The sequence below is a fragment of the Palaemon carinicauda genome, chromosome 8 (genome assembly GCF_036898095.1).
Source record: "Palaemon carinicauda isolate YSFRI2023 chromosome 8, ASM3689809v2, whole genome shotgun sequence".
NCBI lineage: Eukaryota > Metazoa > Arthropoda > Malacostraca > Decapoda > Palaemonidae > Palaemon > Palaemon carinicauda.
The window spans coordinates 139,208,428-139,223,497 of NC_090732.1; the positions used below are offsets into that span (position 1 = coordinate 139,208,428).

General features: G+C 50.0%; 1 protein-coding gene across 2 annotated transcripts in view; it reads left to right on the forward strand.

Moving 5' to 3' along the window:
• Srp14 (signal recognition particle 14) overlaps positions 1-15,070 on the forward strand; it is a 42,987-nt gene that overhangs the window by 15,218 nt on the left and 12,699 nt on the right. The gene's annotated exons all lie outside the window — the stretch shown is intronic.

The window sequence follows — 15,070 nt, forward strand, 5'->3', positions numbered from 1 at the left end:
CTTTTTGTGAACTCCTGATTTATTATTTGTTCCTTAACTGGAATACAAACCACGCTATTTAATAGGGGTATTACTTTCGGCGTAGCTGAAATGACGAGCCATTAATTTTTAACGAGGGTTTACTACCCACACCGCTAGTTAGCGGGGTTAGGGGAGGGTAGCTTGCTACCTCCCCCTCACACACCTGTGCTTGAGCTCACTTTGCTCTCGGCTCGGATGGTGGTCGGGTTGTCCGCTCTCATCCTCGCCGTCATTTGGCAGCCATTTAATTGCTATTGTCTATTCTTTTTTTAGTTCTGTATATGTGAAGTTGGCCTCTGCGATCATGCGCATCTTCCCTGGGTTTCCCAACCGCCCTGTGGAACATTCATGTCGGCGGTCGAGACTGATCCTCACGCCCTTTGTCTTTGTAGTAGGGGCCAACGGTGTGATAGCAACAACAGGTGTAGTGAGTGTAGGGAGTGGTCTACCTCCCAGTGGGAGAGGTTTCCGCGACGACGGAAGAAGTCCAAACGGGATATTTCTCCTTCGAAGGCTGCTTCGAAAAGAGAAAAACTCAAGGCCTCTTCTTCTGTTGCGGAAACCTCCTCCGAAGCTCCTACTCGGTCGGTCTCTTTCAAGAGACTGTCGAGTAGTAGCGTAGACCGATGTATTGTTTACCAACTTCGGGACTCAAGAGATGGCTTTGCTTCCCCTAGCAAGGCAGCTCCACCTCTACCCCTGGGGGAGGATATGTCTTAACCTCCCTTTTCCAGCTTTGGTCCTCCTTGGGGCTTACGGGTTCGCCCTCCAAGGAGGTTTTGCTTTACTACATCCGATTGGGTGCAGCTGTCAAGCAATCGTCGTCACAGTCAGAGGTTGATCCTCTGTCTCTTGTCGACTTTGTGGTGTCAGAGGTATCAAATGCGGTATCACCCATCACCTCTGCCTCTCCAAACTCTACAGTAGCTGAGGGCTTAGTTTCTCCCGTTCCTGTTCAACCTACGAGGGAGAAACTAAATCCATCGTCAGTCTCTCCTGCTAGTGTTTCTGGCCCTTGGGGCAGTTCACTCAGAGACTCCTCTTCGGAGGACTGCAGAAGGTCAGCTTGCTGATCCAACGGCCCCCAGAGGGCGCATTCGTTGGATGGCTCGCCTTCCTCTTCGCCTTGGAGGTCTTCCTTCACCTGTGGTGAGGAGGCGCCTCTTTGGTTCAACATCTTCGATGCAGTCCACCGCAGAGGAGCCTCAAGACCAATCATCCATCACTGCTCCTGCATTGTTCCTGGACCTTTCTGCAGATCGTTCGCGATCTCCTTCAGTGCAAGGTCATCCTTTTAAAGGACACGTCGACCTTCTATCCGACAGACCTACCGTCACCATTTCTACTTGGGCCTAACAAGGTTCCACCAAAGCACGCTATTGCGTGCCAACCACATACGCGCTACCCGCCAACGAGACCTGACGAACGCTCCTTAGTAGCTCGTCAGGCCCCATCACTAAACCCTAACACAGGGCATCAAGGGCGTATGCGCCAACATGCACATACGCTCCAACAAGAGCATAGCTCCATCACGCTCTATGCGCGCTCTCATGTGCATATGAGCCCACGTTCTCCTGTGCGCCAACATTCTCCTGCCGCCCGCGCTCAGCTGCACGCCAACACTCACCTGCGCGCCATCAACCTCCTGCGCAATGGTGCTCTCCTGCCCGCGCGCATACGCGGCCAACATCCAACTCTCCTGCGCGCCAACGATCTACTGAAAGTAGTACTTCTGGGAAGTCAGCAATGCTGGCTTCTCCTACGCACCAACCAGTACCATTGTGCCAGCCTTCTCCCGTGCGCATCCAAAACGATACGCGCGCTCGCCCATCCTCTCCAAAGGATGCGCGCCAACATTCTCTCGCGCTCCCCCCACATGATTCAACTGCGCGCCCGCACTCTAGGGATCTTTATCCTGCGCGCGTGCCCTACGGCTGGTATAGATGCGCGTGAACTCTCTCCCGCGCACTCAACGGGATAATCCTACGCGCGCGAGCCCCGATATTCTCCCTCGCGCGAGCCCCGATATTTTCCCTCGCGCGAGTGCCATTATTCTCCCTCACGCGAGCCCCGATACTCTCCCTCGCGTGAGCCCTGATACTCTTCCTCGCGCGAGCCCCGATACTCTTCCTCGCCCGAGCCCCGATACTCTTCCTCGCCCCGATGCTCTCCCTCGCCCCGATGCTCTCCCTCGCACGAGCCCCGATGTTGTCCCTCGCGCGAGCCCCCGATGTTCTCCCTCGCCCGGGCCTCGATGTTCTCGATCGCCCGAGCCCCGATGTTCTCGATCGCCCGAACCCCGATGTTCTCGATCGCCCAAACCCCGATGTTCTCGATCGCCCGAGCCCGATGTTCTCCCCCGCCCGAGCCCCGTCATTCTCCCCCGCCCGAGACTACTGAACTATGCATGGCAAGGTCGCCATCGCCTCATTCCCCTCCCCGCAAGCGCATACCACCGCGCATTGTGGGAGAAGGGAAACATCCAGAGGGGTCCAGGATCCCAAAGCCACCACAGGGGAACCCACCAATGATGGGGACTCCTCCCAGGGATCTTTTAACCCCTGTCCCTTCAAGGGGTATGTCTGACAGCGTGTCTGTCAGCCAATAGCCCTGGTTCGGTGCACTGATCAGAGCCGTAATGCAGTCTTTCAAGCCTGTCTTCTCTGAATTGGGACACAGAACCATGGCTTTTTCTACCCCTTTAAATAGAAAAAGAGGAGTTTCAGACGCGGTCGCTTCCCCAAGGGCGAAACTGACTCCACACAGACCTTCGAGGCAGATTCCTTCCTTTCCTCAGATTGCCTCTCCTTCCCTTTCGGACGAAGATTTCCCGTCCCCAAGAAAATCACGCGAAGAGAGACTTCCCCCCATCGCACCAATGGGGGAAACCTCTCCTCACGCCGAGGGGTCTACTCAATCAGGGATTGAGAGGAACATGCCACCCTCATCAATGTTGGAGTCCTACATCCTTCCCAGGAAGGAATCTAAGGACTCCAAAACATTGCCGAAGTTCTCTACTAGGACTAGGATGGAGCCAGCTAGCCACTCGGGGATTGTCCACGACTCTCCCCAAGAAAAGCCTTTGGGGATAGAAGGAGACTTCGCTGCAAGTCCTACAGCAGGAGGAGACCAGCAAGAGTCAGAACATGCAATTTGGTAAGTTCTGACTCTAATGAGGGCTCTAAACGGGTTTTCCGACCCAGAGATCCCTCCTCGAGAGGGCAAGAACACACTTTGGTACTCAGAAACCCTCCAAGACCAGTGCAGCACTGGTCTGGTCTCAAGGGGTTAAGAGTACCAGGGACAAGATCTCACAACAGCTCTCCGAGATGTCCTCCTCCAACCGTTCCGGTGCCACCAACAAGCTCCTGCCACCTCCTCGCGTACAGATCCTTGAGGAGCCTTGTTTAGCTCTTCCTCTTCACCACTCACTGGAAGAGCTAACCTGGGGAGTCCCTCTTGAGAGAGACTCCAACCGGCAGGTCTCGTTCTCGGCAGCCGAAATCCTCAACCAGGAGAAAGTTACGAAGTGTGCTATGCTAGCCACTTCGTGGCTCGATATCTGGTTGGGGACCTTAGGTATCCTGATACATTCTGAGGACTTCTCCAAAGAACGTACCAGGAAAGCTATGGAAACCTTCCTTCTCTCAGGTACTTGCACGATCGAGTTTCCGGGCCACCAAGTCTTGAACTTGTGGGCAAATACCATCCTGAAATGTCGGGATGCAGTAGCTGAGAGATTCCATCAGATGGTCCCAAGCACCGAGATCAATAGGCTCAGACATTCCTCCCTAGAGGGATCCGTCTAGTTCAAGCTTAAGGATGTGGAACATACCGCTGAGAGGTGGAGGAAGTTCCATCAAGACTCCCTCCTTCATAGGGCTTAAGCATCCAAGCCCTATAAGCCTCCAGCACCACAGCAGTCCCGTCCAGTCAAGACCACTAAGACGACAACAGCAGCGAAGACCTTGGTGTCTAAGCCCTTTCCTGTCAAAATAAGGAAAGGCAAAAACTCCTCCAGGGGAGGCAAGAATCCTAGAGGGAGCAGTCGATGCCGCAAACGGTAGGATAGGCAGTCCCCCTGCATGTCCATCATTGGGGGGATGCCTACAAAGTTGCTCAAACAGGTCGAAGCAACTCCGGGCCGATTCCTGGACAATCTCCGTGATCAGTCTAGGATATCGCGTCCCGTTCATAACATCTCTACCTCCCCTGACGACAAATTCAGTGTCATAGAACTCCCTTGTCATGGGATCGGCAAGGGGGCAAGCCCTTCGGGCAGAAGTCCAGACCCTGTTGAAGAAGGGCGCTCTCCAAGAGGTCCTTGACGGATCTCCAGGCTTCTTCAGTCGACTCTTTCTTGTAAAGAAGGCGTCTGGAGGCTGAAGACCAGTCATCGACCTCTCAGCTCTGAACAAGTTTGTCAAACAAACTCCGTTCAGCATGGAGACGGCGGACACGGTCAGATTAGGAGTAAAACCGCAAGACTTCATGTGCACACTGGACCTAAAGGACACGTACTTCCAGATCCCAGTCCATCCGTCTTCAAGGAAGTACTTAAGATTCAGCCTAGACAACAGAAAGTACCAGTTCAAGGGGCTGTGCTTCTGTCTCTCCACAGCACCACAAGTCTTCACCAGAGTGTTCACCCTAGTATCATCATGGGCACACAGGATTGGCATCCGTCTCCTCCGTTATCTAGACTGGTTAATCCTAGCAGACTCGGTGTCAACCCTTCTTCAACACCGAGATAAACTTCTGAGACTTTGTCAAGATTTGGGGATCATGGTAAGCCTCGAGAAGTCTTCACTGCTTTCCACTTAAAGACTGGTATACCTAGGCATGATTATAGACCACTCTCCACAAAGCCTTCTCATCAGACGACAGGATACCAAGGCTGAGGAATGTCGCAAGACCTTTTCTCAGACGAGAAAAACTTCCAGCCCAATCGTGGTTACGTCTCCTCGGTCACCTTTCATTGCTGGCCCGTCTAGTTCCCAATGGTCGCCTCAGGATGAAATCCCTCCAGTGACGACTCAAGTCCCGGTGGAATCAAGCGTACGACTCCCCGGACATCCAGATCCCCATGGAACCTGCGGAACTGACGGATCTCCTGTGGTTGGTGGCAGACGAGAACCTACGAAAAGGAGTTTATCTTCTTGTCCTCCCCCGGATTTGATGCTGTTTTCGAACACTTCAAAAAAAGGGTGAGGGGTCCAAGTGCTGCACCACACAACCTCAGGCCTCTGGTCAGAGTCAGAAAAGTACCTCCGCATAAATCTCCTAGAGATTGATTCCGTCTTTCTGGCCCTTCAACAGTTCCAACAGTACCTGGCAAGTCGCTCTATAGTGGTGATGAGCGACAACACCACAGTAGTGGCTTACATCAACAAACAAGGAGGTACTTTTTCGCAGCAACTATCCCATCTAGCAGTAGAGATACTGAGATGGGCCGAAATCCACTCAATACCACTGTTGGCATGCTTTGTTCCGGGCAAAAGGAATGTGCTCGCCGACAACCCGAGCAGAGCATCTCAGATAGTGAGTACCAAGTGGTCTTTGGATCATCTAGTAGCCAACAAAGTCCTGACTTTGTGGGGTTCTCCAACTGTGGACCTCTTCGCAACGGCCCTGAACTTCAGGCTCCTGCTGTACTGTTCCCCAGTCCCAGACCTCAGGGCTTTCTGGCAAGATGCTTTCCAACAACGGTGGGACAACATCGCCATTTACGCCTTTCCCCATTCTGTCTGATGAGGAGGGTACTCAACAAGACCAGAATAGCAGTCAGTCTTTCAATGACCCTCATAGCTCCGCTATGGCGTCACGCAAAATGGTTCCCGGACCTTCTACAACTCCTAATGGAGCCACCAAGAGAACTCCCTCCACGACACAATCTACTCAAACAACCACATGCCAACATCTTCCACAAAGCCTTAGGTTCACTACGGCTTCACGCCTGGAGACTATCCAGCCTGTCCTCTCTGAGAGAGGATTTTCGCAACAAGTTGCGATCATGATGTCTGGACACCTGCGAAAGTCTTCAGCAGCAGTCTTATCAGGCAAAGTGGAAAGTCTTTTGTGGTTGGTGTCGTGGAAGGGGTATCTCTCCACTCGATGCCACTATTCCAACAATAGCGGAGTTCCTCGTGTATTTGGGTGTAGAAATGCGCCTTTCAGTCTCAGCAGTGAAAGGCTATCACTCAGCTTTAAGTCTCGCCTTCAGGCTGAAAGGAATGGACATTTCCTCATCGCTAGAACTTCCTCTACTCATACGTAGTTATGAACTTAACTGCCTTCAGTCGGAAGTGAGACCGCCCCCATGGAATGTGGTTCAAATTCTCAGGTCTCTTAACCCTTTTTTCCCCCAGGCTATTTGGAAATTTCCGACCCTTAACCCCCAGGGGTTACTTTTTTTCAAGCACATTTTGCAGTATATTTTTTTTTAAATTGCTCTAATAGCCTTAATTTTCGTCATCGAGAGGTCAGGTTGGTCTCATTCTCTTGGAAAATGCCTCAAGTTTCTCAAAATATCAAAAATATGCAAAAAAAAATTGTTAAATAGCACTTTTGCAAGGACGTACCAGTACGTCCATGGGGGTAAAGGGATGAGTTTTGTGAAACGTACCAGTACGTCCTTTGGGGGTAAAAGGGTTAAGAGACCTCCCTATGAACCATTACGCCAGGCATCAGATTGCCATCTAACCTGGAAGACGGTATTCCTGTTAGCTTTGGCCTCGGCTAAGCGAGTCGGCGAACTTCATGGTCTCTCGTATGACATCGCCCATTCAAGGGGATGGGGGGTGGTAACGTTCAGCTTCGTCCCTGAGTTTATTGCTAAGACTCAGAATCCAGTAGTAGCAGATCTTCGATTCGACTCCTTCCAGATTTCTAGTCTCCGTACTGTAACAGATGACCCAGACCATCTCTTACTATGCCCAGTAAGGAGCTTGAGGCTGTACCTCAAAAGAACAGCCGCAGCCCGTCCTCGTGTGCCAGCACTATTCGTCAACACAGGAAGGACTAAGAGGAGGGTCACCAAGAACACCATCTCTGCATGGATTCGCAGGGTCATTGACCTGGCACTGAATCCAGACCCTCCTCCATCATGTCGCCCCAGAGCACATGATGTCGGGGCATAGCTACGTCCCTGGCCTTTAAAAGAAATTTTTCAGTGACGTAGGTTCTTCAAGCTGGGGTGTGGAAACGTCAAACAACGTTCACATCCCACTACCTGCGAGACGTGACCCACAGGAGAGACTATATGTTCTCTATCGGTCCTGTGGTGGTTGCACAACAGCTGGATTAAAACCTCAAGCTCCTTATTGGACAAGTTGCAGAAGGTTGAGGGCATTGTTATCCGGTTTTAGTCTGCATGAATGAAAAGGTTTGACTGGCCCTTATTCTTTTCTTCATCATCCCCTCTCTTGGGGAAAGCAGCATCCTTGGTTCTCTGCATAGCTGACCTCAAACCACTGCAGGTAAACCATGCTCCCTTGTGTTCCTAGTATTAAGATTAATACTGTTATGTCCCCATACCCTGACTAGGTGGTATTGGGAAAGTCCTAGTCTACAAGTTTCCATCTAAAGAACTTCAGAACAACTTTCTAGGATGAGTCACACTTCTTCATACCTTCACACACAACTTGCGTAGGCCTCAGACCTTGCATAGCAAGGTTCTAGCGAGGTGCAGGGACACCTTATTTCTTGGGTGCTTACACACTCAAATAAGGAGTCCCTGGGCAAAGCCAAAAGCCGGACTGGCTGGGACGTCCACCCTTCCTAATGGGTGAGTCACCCCTATTAAATAGCGTGGTTTGTATTCCAGTTATGGAACAAATGACAAATTCGTAGTTAATTTGTATTTTTCCTTACTATACAAACCTTAGCTAATTAACCAAACTTGCACACCAGCCCTATCCCCTTTGAAGTCCTACCTCCAAGCAAAGTGAGCTCAAGCACAGGTGTGTGAGAGGGGGGTTAGCAAGCTACCCTCCCCTAACACCCCCCCCCCCCCCCCGCTAACTAGCGGTGTGGTTAGTAAACCCTCGTTAAAAATTAATGGCTCGTCATTTCAGCTATGCCGAAAGTAATACCCCTATTAAATAGCTAAGGTTTGTATACTTAGGAAAAATACAAATTATCTACGAATTTGTCATATTAGATATGTAATTAGGGGAACTTTAGATTTCCTGGCAATAGTTTTTGAGAGTCCCTAATGTAACAATTTGTTCCCATACTAACAAACCTTCTATTATTTATTTTGATTATTTTTCGGCGAAGCGCGAAGGTAGCCATTGGACTTAAAGGTGCGAGGTGGCAACCCTGCCTAACCGCTTGAGCGGATAAGCTGGGGGTTACCCAGCCACCTCGTCATATACTTACACAGCTGTGAGCTACTTCACTTTTTCTTTTGGCTCGGTAGAGAGTGGACGTCGCCTCTTTTTTCCTCCCAAGGCTGTCATTGGTCATCTGTAATTCCTTTTCTTTTCAGGTGTGCGTGATTTCTTCGGATCGCCTTCATACCATCATTGCATACTGACCTGCACTCTGTGTCCTTTGTGTAGAGGGTATCGTTGCGAGCAGGGTTCACCTTGCGCAGAGTGTAGGGAGTGGCCTGCCTCCCAATGGGAGAGATTTGGGCGTCGCAGAAAGAAGGCCAAGCCCAATCAATTTCCCTCAGGGGCGTGGAAAGCACGTTCTTCTTCCTCTCGCACCCCAAAATCTCTTTCAAAAGCTCCTTCTCGCTCGCGCTCTTTTGGGGGACGATCAAGGAGTGTAGACTGATTAACTCCCTGGGCCCCCCACCCCTGGGGTACTTGAGGTTTAGTTGCTTCCCCTAGAGGAGCAACTTCACCTCCTGCTGCCAGGGAGCCATTCTCCCTTTCAGATGTGTTGCATGTGTGGCCAACCTTATGAGTTTCTGAACCCCCTTCAAAGGAAGAACTAATGTGTCTCCTTCAGCACCGTGCCAGGAAGGGCCTATCTCTAGAAAGAGCCTTTAACATCTCATGCTTTGGAGCTGTGTGAAGTCCCTCTGTCGCCCTCCCCGGGACCTTCCACATGCGGACGAGGCGATTGCTCGCGTTCGCCCCTCTAGCGGCCGCCTGCTGACGACGATCATACTCGCCATCCTGGGACCTCGTCCTGTAACCTCCAACCTTCTGTTTCTTCCCACAGGAACCCATCAGTTGTGGGTGATGATCTTCCTGAGACCAGCGCTCCTCCCACCAGCGGTGCGAAAGGACGGGCCTCGCCATCTCCTTGTACTTCGGGACACACTTCTCCTGATCATCGTTCGCAACGATCGGAAGATCATCTGGATCGTAGGTCATCATGATCCGAACGCTTTTTTTCTGGAATACGTTCTTGCTCTAGAGCTTCGCACTCACGAGACCTTTGGTCTCAACGCTCATCTCGGAGGCGTTCCTCTTCACGAGGAGAAGTCTCGCGATCGCGCTCTGCACGATCACGAGTATCCCAGTCTAGACCCAGGTCCAAACGCTCGCGTTCTAGATCTCGACGATCTGGATCACGAGGACGCTCCTGTTCACACTCGCAAGGGCGCCGTACACATTTACGAGGCTGACCCTCACGTTTGCGAGCTAGGCATTCACGACCCTCACGTCGTTCTTGAACGAGGGCTAGACACTCCTGGTCACGAACAGCTCGTTCACGTCTAGAGGTAAAGGTAGACTTTTGCGCAGTCTATCAGTGTGTAGCTGATAAACCAGGCCTTCTCCTGCACGACCTCGGACCGAACCTAATCATGAGACTGACCGTCCTTCAGACTGGCGTCCAGCTAACCCTCCAGTACCTTTTACTGCCAGGGGTGTTTTGGCAAAGTGGTCACCTATGCAACGCTTGAAAACATGTCCCTATGTGACATGTTCTCCAACGCTTAAGGTTGCCTCTACTCAGAGGCCCTCTCTACCGACTTCGTCAGATGTAGGTGCTTCTTTGCTGCAGCAGGAATGTGTTAGACCTTCCGCTTCCAGTAAGGCTCCTAGTGCTCCCGTTGCGAGCACTTCTGTTCGTGAATTGCACCTGTTGTAGCGCAAAACTCGAGATTTTGCTCAAGAATCTAGATTTTGCGCAATTCAGCAATTTCCGCAAGCAATTCACAAGTTGATGTGTCGGAACCACGAGCAAGTGTGGTACCAACACCTCCGGCGGTAGGTCGATGCCCTTTCCAGAGGGTTTTAAGGAGCCTCCTAATAGGTTTGCTAATGTCCCTATTAGCCCGGATCGTCCTTCTCGTCCTTCGAAGGAACATGTTCTTCTGCTGCAGAGACTCTCCCCTGCGTCGATGCAGGCTCCCTCTAGAGCTCCCAGTAGGGGACGTTCTCCTCGAACTTCAAGGGAAGTCCATGGCTTACCTAGAGGTTCTGATCTTTCTGCATGGGTGAGCACCTTCCTCTCTACCCTGCAGAGGTCTCTGGGTGCAGCTCCTCCACCGCCACAACTCCAACTGCTCCAGTCAGAGCTACCCCTAGGGTTCCTTTGGAGTCCTCTTTGAATTTGTCTCATGGGAGTCTAGACCCTAGAAGGAAACTAACTTAAGACAAGGCACGAGATCACCTTCATCTTGATCTCATGCCTAGGCCCTCCTTCTTCTGACTCTTACATGGCCAACCTGTCTTTTACTCCGGTTAAGGGAAGGGAAACCACGACTAAGAGGCAGAAGAGGATGAGTAGGGACATAGGCTCGCCCAGGGAGATAGCCGACCATCCCTTCAACCCTGACCTACCCCAGGCTCTGGATGTGAGCATGGAGGTGGGTAACCCCTTGGTTACTGATGATGAGACTTCCAAAGGCGGCTAGTCTGAGCATTCACTCTGAGCAAGAGACGTGAGTTGGAGCACACCTTTTGGCAGGTCCTCTCTATGAGGGCCATCAATAGGCTCTCTACTACTGGCACCACCACCCAGGAGGGTAAGGACATGGTTCTTGACGAGATACTCGAGACCCAGAAGCCTCCCAGAACTCGTGCAGCTTTGCCCTGGTCTAAATGCTTGATGGCCGCCAAAAAGAAGGCTATCGCTCAGATAGCCGGAACTTCTAGTTCTTAAGGGCAGGTTCTTCCTCTCGGTCTCTACCACATCCTTTTGTCTTACAAAGGAAATACTATGAGGTCAAAGGGGAACCACACGACATTTCACCATGTCACTCGACCCTTCAGTAGAGTGTCTAACGAAGGGTCTTCCGGCTCAAACCCTCTCCTCTCTGACGGCCTTCCTCTCTGCAATTGAGCTTCTTAACATAAAGAGAGGCGTGAAGTATCCCATGTAGGCGGCTTCGTGGCTTGACCTATGGCTAGGATCCTTGGGCTTCATGGTTCGCTCCCACGATCTTTCGAAGGAGTCGGCCAGGACGACTTTGGAGTCTTGACTGCTGTCGGGTGCCCGAACTCTCGAGTTCCTGTTGCACTGCATCGTCAACTTGTGGGCGAACGCTATACACAAAAGAAGGGATACCGTCATCAGGAAATTCCACTAGCAAGTGCCGAAGGTGGAAGTCTCCCGGTTGAGGAATTCCACCCTTGAGGGTTGTTCTTTTTTCATTCCAGATAGAGAGGGCTGCTGAACGATGGAGGATGTCTTCAAACTATTCTCTCCTCCATAGGGCCATGACATCGAGGCCCTATGGTCGACCTTCCCTGTCACGCAGTCAGCAAGCACCTTCTTCTCACCCTTCAACTTCTAGGTCCTCAGGACCTACAAAGGTGTCTAAATGGCCCTTTCAGTCCAAAAGCCAGAAAGGGAACTAGTCCTTCAGAGGTTAAAACGTGAGGAAAGGGAAGTGGCTTCTACAGTCGAATTTTTCTGGTGAAAAAGGCGACTGGAGACCAGTCATTGATCTCTCCCCTCTGAACAAGTTTGTGCAACAGACTCAGTTCAGAATGGAGATGACAGATACTGTCATTCAGGCGGTTCGACCAAGAGACTTCATGTGCATACTTCCAGATCCCAATTCATCTGTCATCAAGGAAGTATCTAAGGTTCATACACAAGGAAAAGATTTACCAGTCCAAGGTAAGGAAGTATCTAAGGTTCATACACGAGGAAAAGATATACCAGTTCAAGGTTCATCTTGGGCTCACAAGAATGGTATTCGTCTCCTCAGATATCTGGACGACTGGCTAATCCTGGCAAACTCTGAGACAACACTTCTTCGTCACCGAGACATGCTTCTTGAGTTTTGTCAGGATGTAGGGTTCCTGATAAATCTCGAAAAGTCATCTCTGCAAGCTTCTCAAAGGCTGGTATACCTCGGTATGATAATAGACACTGTCCAACAGAAAGTCTTCCCATCAGACAAAAGAATATACAGACTGAAAGAAGTGACTTCACCCTTCCTCAGAAAAGAAACCCTTCTAGCCTGTCATTGGTTGAGTCTGTTAGGTCATCTAACCTCTCTCCTCCGTCTGGTTCCAAATGTCCGCCTCAGGATAAGATCCCTGCAATAGCAGCTAAAGTCTGTTTGGAACCAACACTCAGATCCACCGGACACTCGAGTTCCAATAACTCAGAATCAGTTAACGGACTTGAGTTGGAGGATGGTAGATGAAAACCTTTGAAGGGTCAGGATCTTCTCGTCCTGATTTGATGCTCTTCACAGATGTATCAAAAAAAGGGTGGGGGGCCTCACTTCCTTTATCGCATGATTTCAGGCCTTTGGTCAGTCAGAAAGGTACCAGCACATAAATCTTCTGGAGATGAGAGTAGCATACCTAACTCTTAGTATTAGTATTAATTGCTGAGCTGCAACCCTAGTTGGAAAAGCAGAATGCTATAAGCCCAGGGGCTCCAACAAGGAAAATAGCCTAGTGAGGAAAGGAAACAAGGAAAAATTAAATATTTTAAGAACAGTAACATTAAGATGAATATCTCCTGTATAAATTATAAAAACTTGAACAAAACAAGGGGAATAGAAATAAGATAGAATAGTGTGCCCTAGTGTACCCTCAAGCATGAGAACTATAACCCAAGATAGTGGAATACCATGGTGCAGAGGCTATGGCACTACCCAAAACTAGAGAACAATGGTTTGATTTTGGAGTGTCCATCTCCTAGAAGAGCTGCTTACCATAGCTAAAGAGTCCCTTCTACCCTTACAAAGAGGAAAGTGGCCACTGAACAATGATAGTGCAGTAAACCCTTATGTGAAGAAGAAATTTTTGGTAATCTCAGTGTTATCAGGTGTGAAAGGACAGAGGAGAATATGTAAATAATAGGTCAGACTATTCGGTGTGTGTGTGTGTAGGCAAAGGAAAATGAACTGTAACCAGAGAGAAGGATCCAATGTAGTACTGTCTGGCCAGTCAAAGGACTCCATAACTCTCTAGCGGTAGTATCTCAAAGGTGGTTGTTGCCCTGGCCAACCTACTACCCACTTCGAACAGTTGCTGGCAGGTCACTGAACCACAGTAGTGGCTTACATAAACAAACAACGTGGTACCTTTCCGCAACCTGTATGCCAGCTTGCAGTAAAGATCCTCAGATGGTCAGAACATTCAGTGTGTCTATCAGCTCGCTTCATTCAGGGGAAGAGGAATGTACTCACGGACAATCTGAGCAGAGCGACTCACATGGTAGGCTCCGAATGGTCTTTGAATTGTCAGATAGCCAACAAAGTCCTGACTTTGTGGGGTTCCCAACTGTAGACCTGTTCGCAACATCTCTGAACAGCAAGCTTCCGTTGTACTGTTCTCCAGTTCTGGACCATCGGGCTCTATGGCAAGATGCATTTTAACAGCGCTGGGACAGCATTGATGAGTATGCCTTTCTCCTGTTCTGTCTGATGAGAAGACTGCTCAACAAGACCAGAGCATCCAAGATCTAATGATGGCCCTTGTAGCTCCAATATGGCATCACGCAGAGTGGTTTCCGGACCTCCTGCAACTTCTAGTAGGTCTACCAAGAGAGCTTCCTCCATGACCAGATCTACTCGAACAACCACACGCGAACATCTTTCACAGAATCTTGCAGTCGCTTCGACTTCACGCCTAGAGACTATCCAGCTGCTGGAACCCAAACATAGAATAAGGATAAGGGTCTCTCCTCTCAGAAAGGCTTCCCACGACAAGTTGCGTAGAGAATGTCCAGCTATTTTTGGAAGTCATCAGCCTACCAGGCAAAATGGAGTCTTCTGTGGTTGGTGTCGTGGTAGGAATATCTCTCTGCTCAGTGCCACTATACCAGTGATAGCGGAATTGCATTTATACCTTCGAGAGGAAAAGCTTCTTTCAGTCTGGGCGCTGAAAGGCTATCGGTGGCCATAAGTCCCTCCTTTAAGCGGAAAGGAGTTGACATTTCCTCTTCATTGGAGCTTTCTTTATTCATACAGTTATGAGATCACTTGCCCTCAATCAGAGATTAGGCCTCCTCCTTGGAACGTGGTTCGTGTCTTGGGATCCCTAATAGAACGTCACTACGAATCATTACGCCATGCAACTGACCGTAACCTCACTTTGAAGACGGTGTTCCTGCTTGCTTTAGCCTTGGCAAAGAGAGTCAGTGAATTTCATGGCCTCTTGTATGGCATCGCCCATACAAGGGGATGGGGGCAAGTGACACTCAGCTTCATCCCTGAGTTCATTGCTAAAACTCAAAATCCGTGGGTACTAGACTCTAGATTCTGGCCTTTTCATATTGCGAGGCAATGTTCTGTAACCAATGACCCAGATCAGTTGTTACTATATCCAGTGAAGAGTTTGAAATACGATCTTAAATGCAGCAACACGGCCCCGACCAAGACCTCTGTTTGTTAGCTCAGGAAATAAAGAGGAAGATCTCTAAAAAGTTTCCTCCTGGATTTGCAAGGTAATTGAAAGAGCCTTGGCTCCTGATCCTCCTCTGGCTCAACGACCTAGAGCCCGTGATGTCAAGCGAATTAGTACATCCTTGGCATTTAATCGCAACTTTTCCGTGTTGCAAGTACTATAAGCGGGTGTGTGAAAGAGATAAACTACCTACACAGCCCATTACTTGAAAGACGTGACCCACAGGAGACTCGATACTTTCACTATTAGTCTTGTGGCTGTTCAAC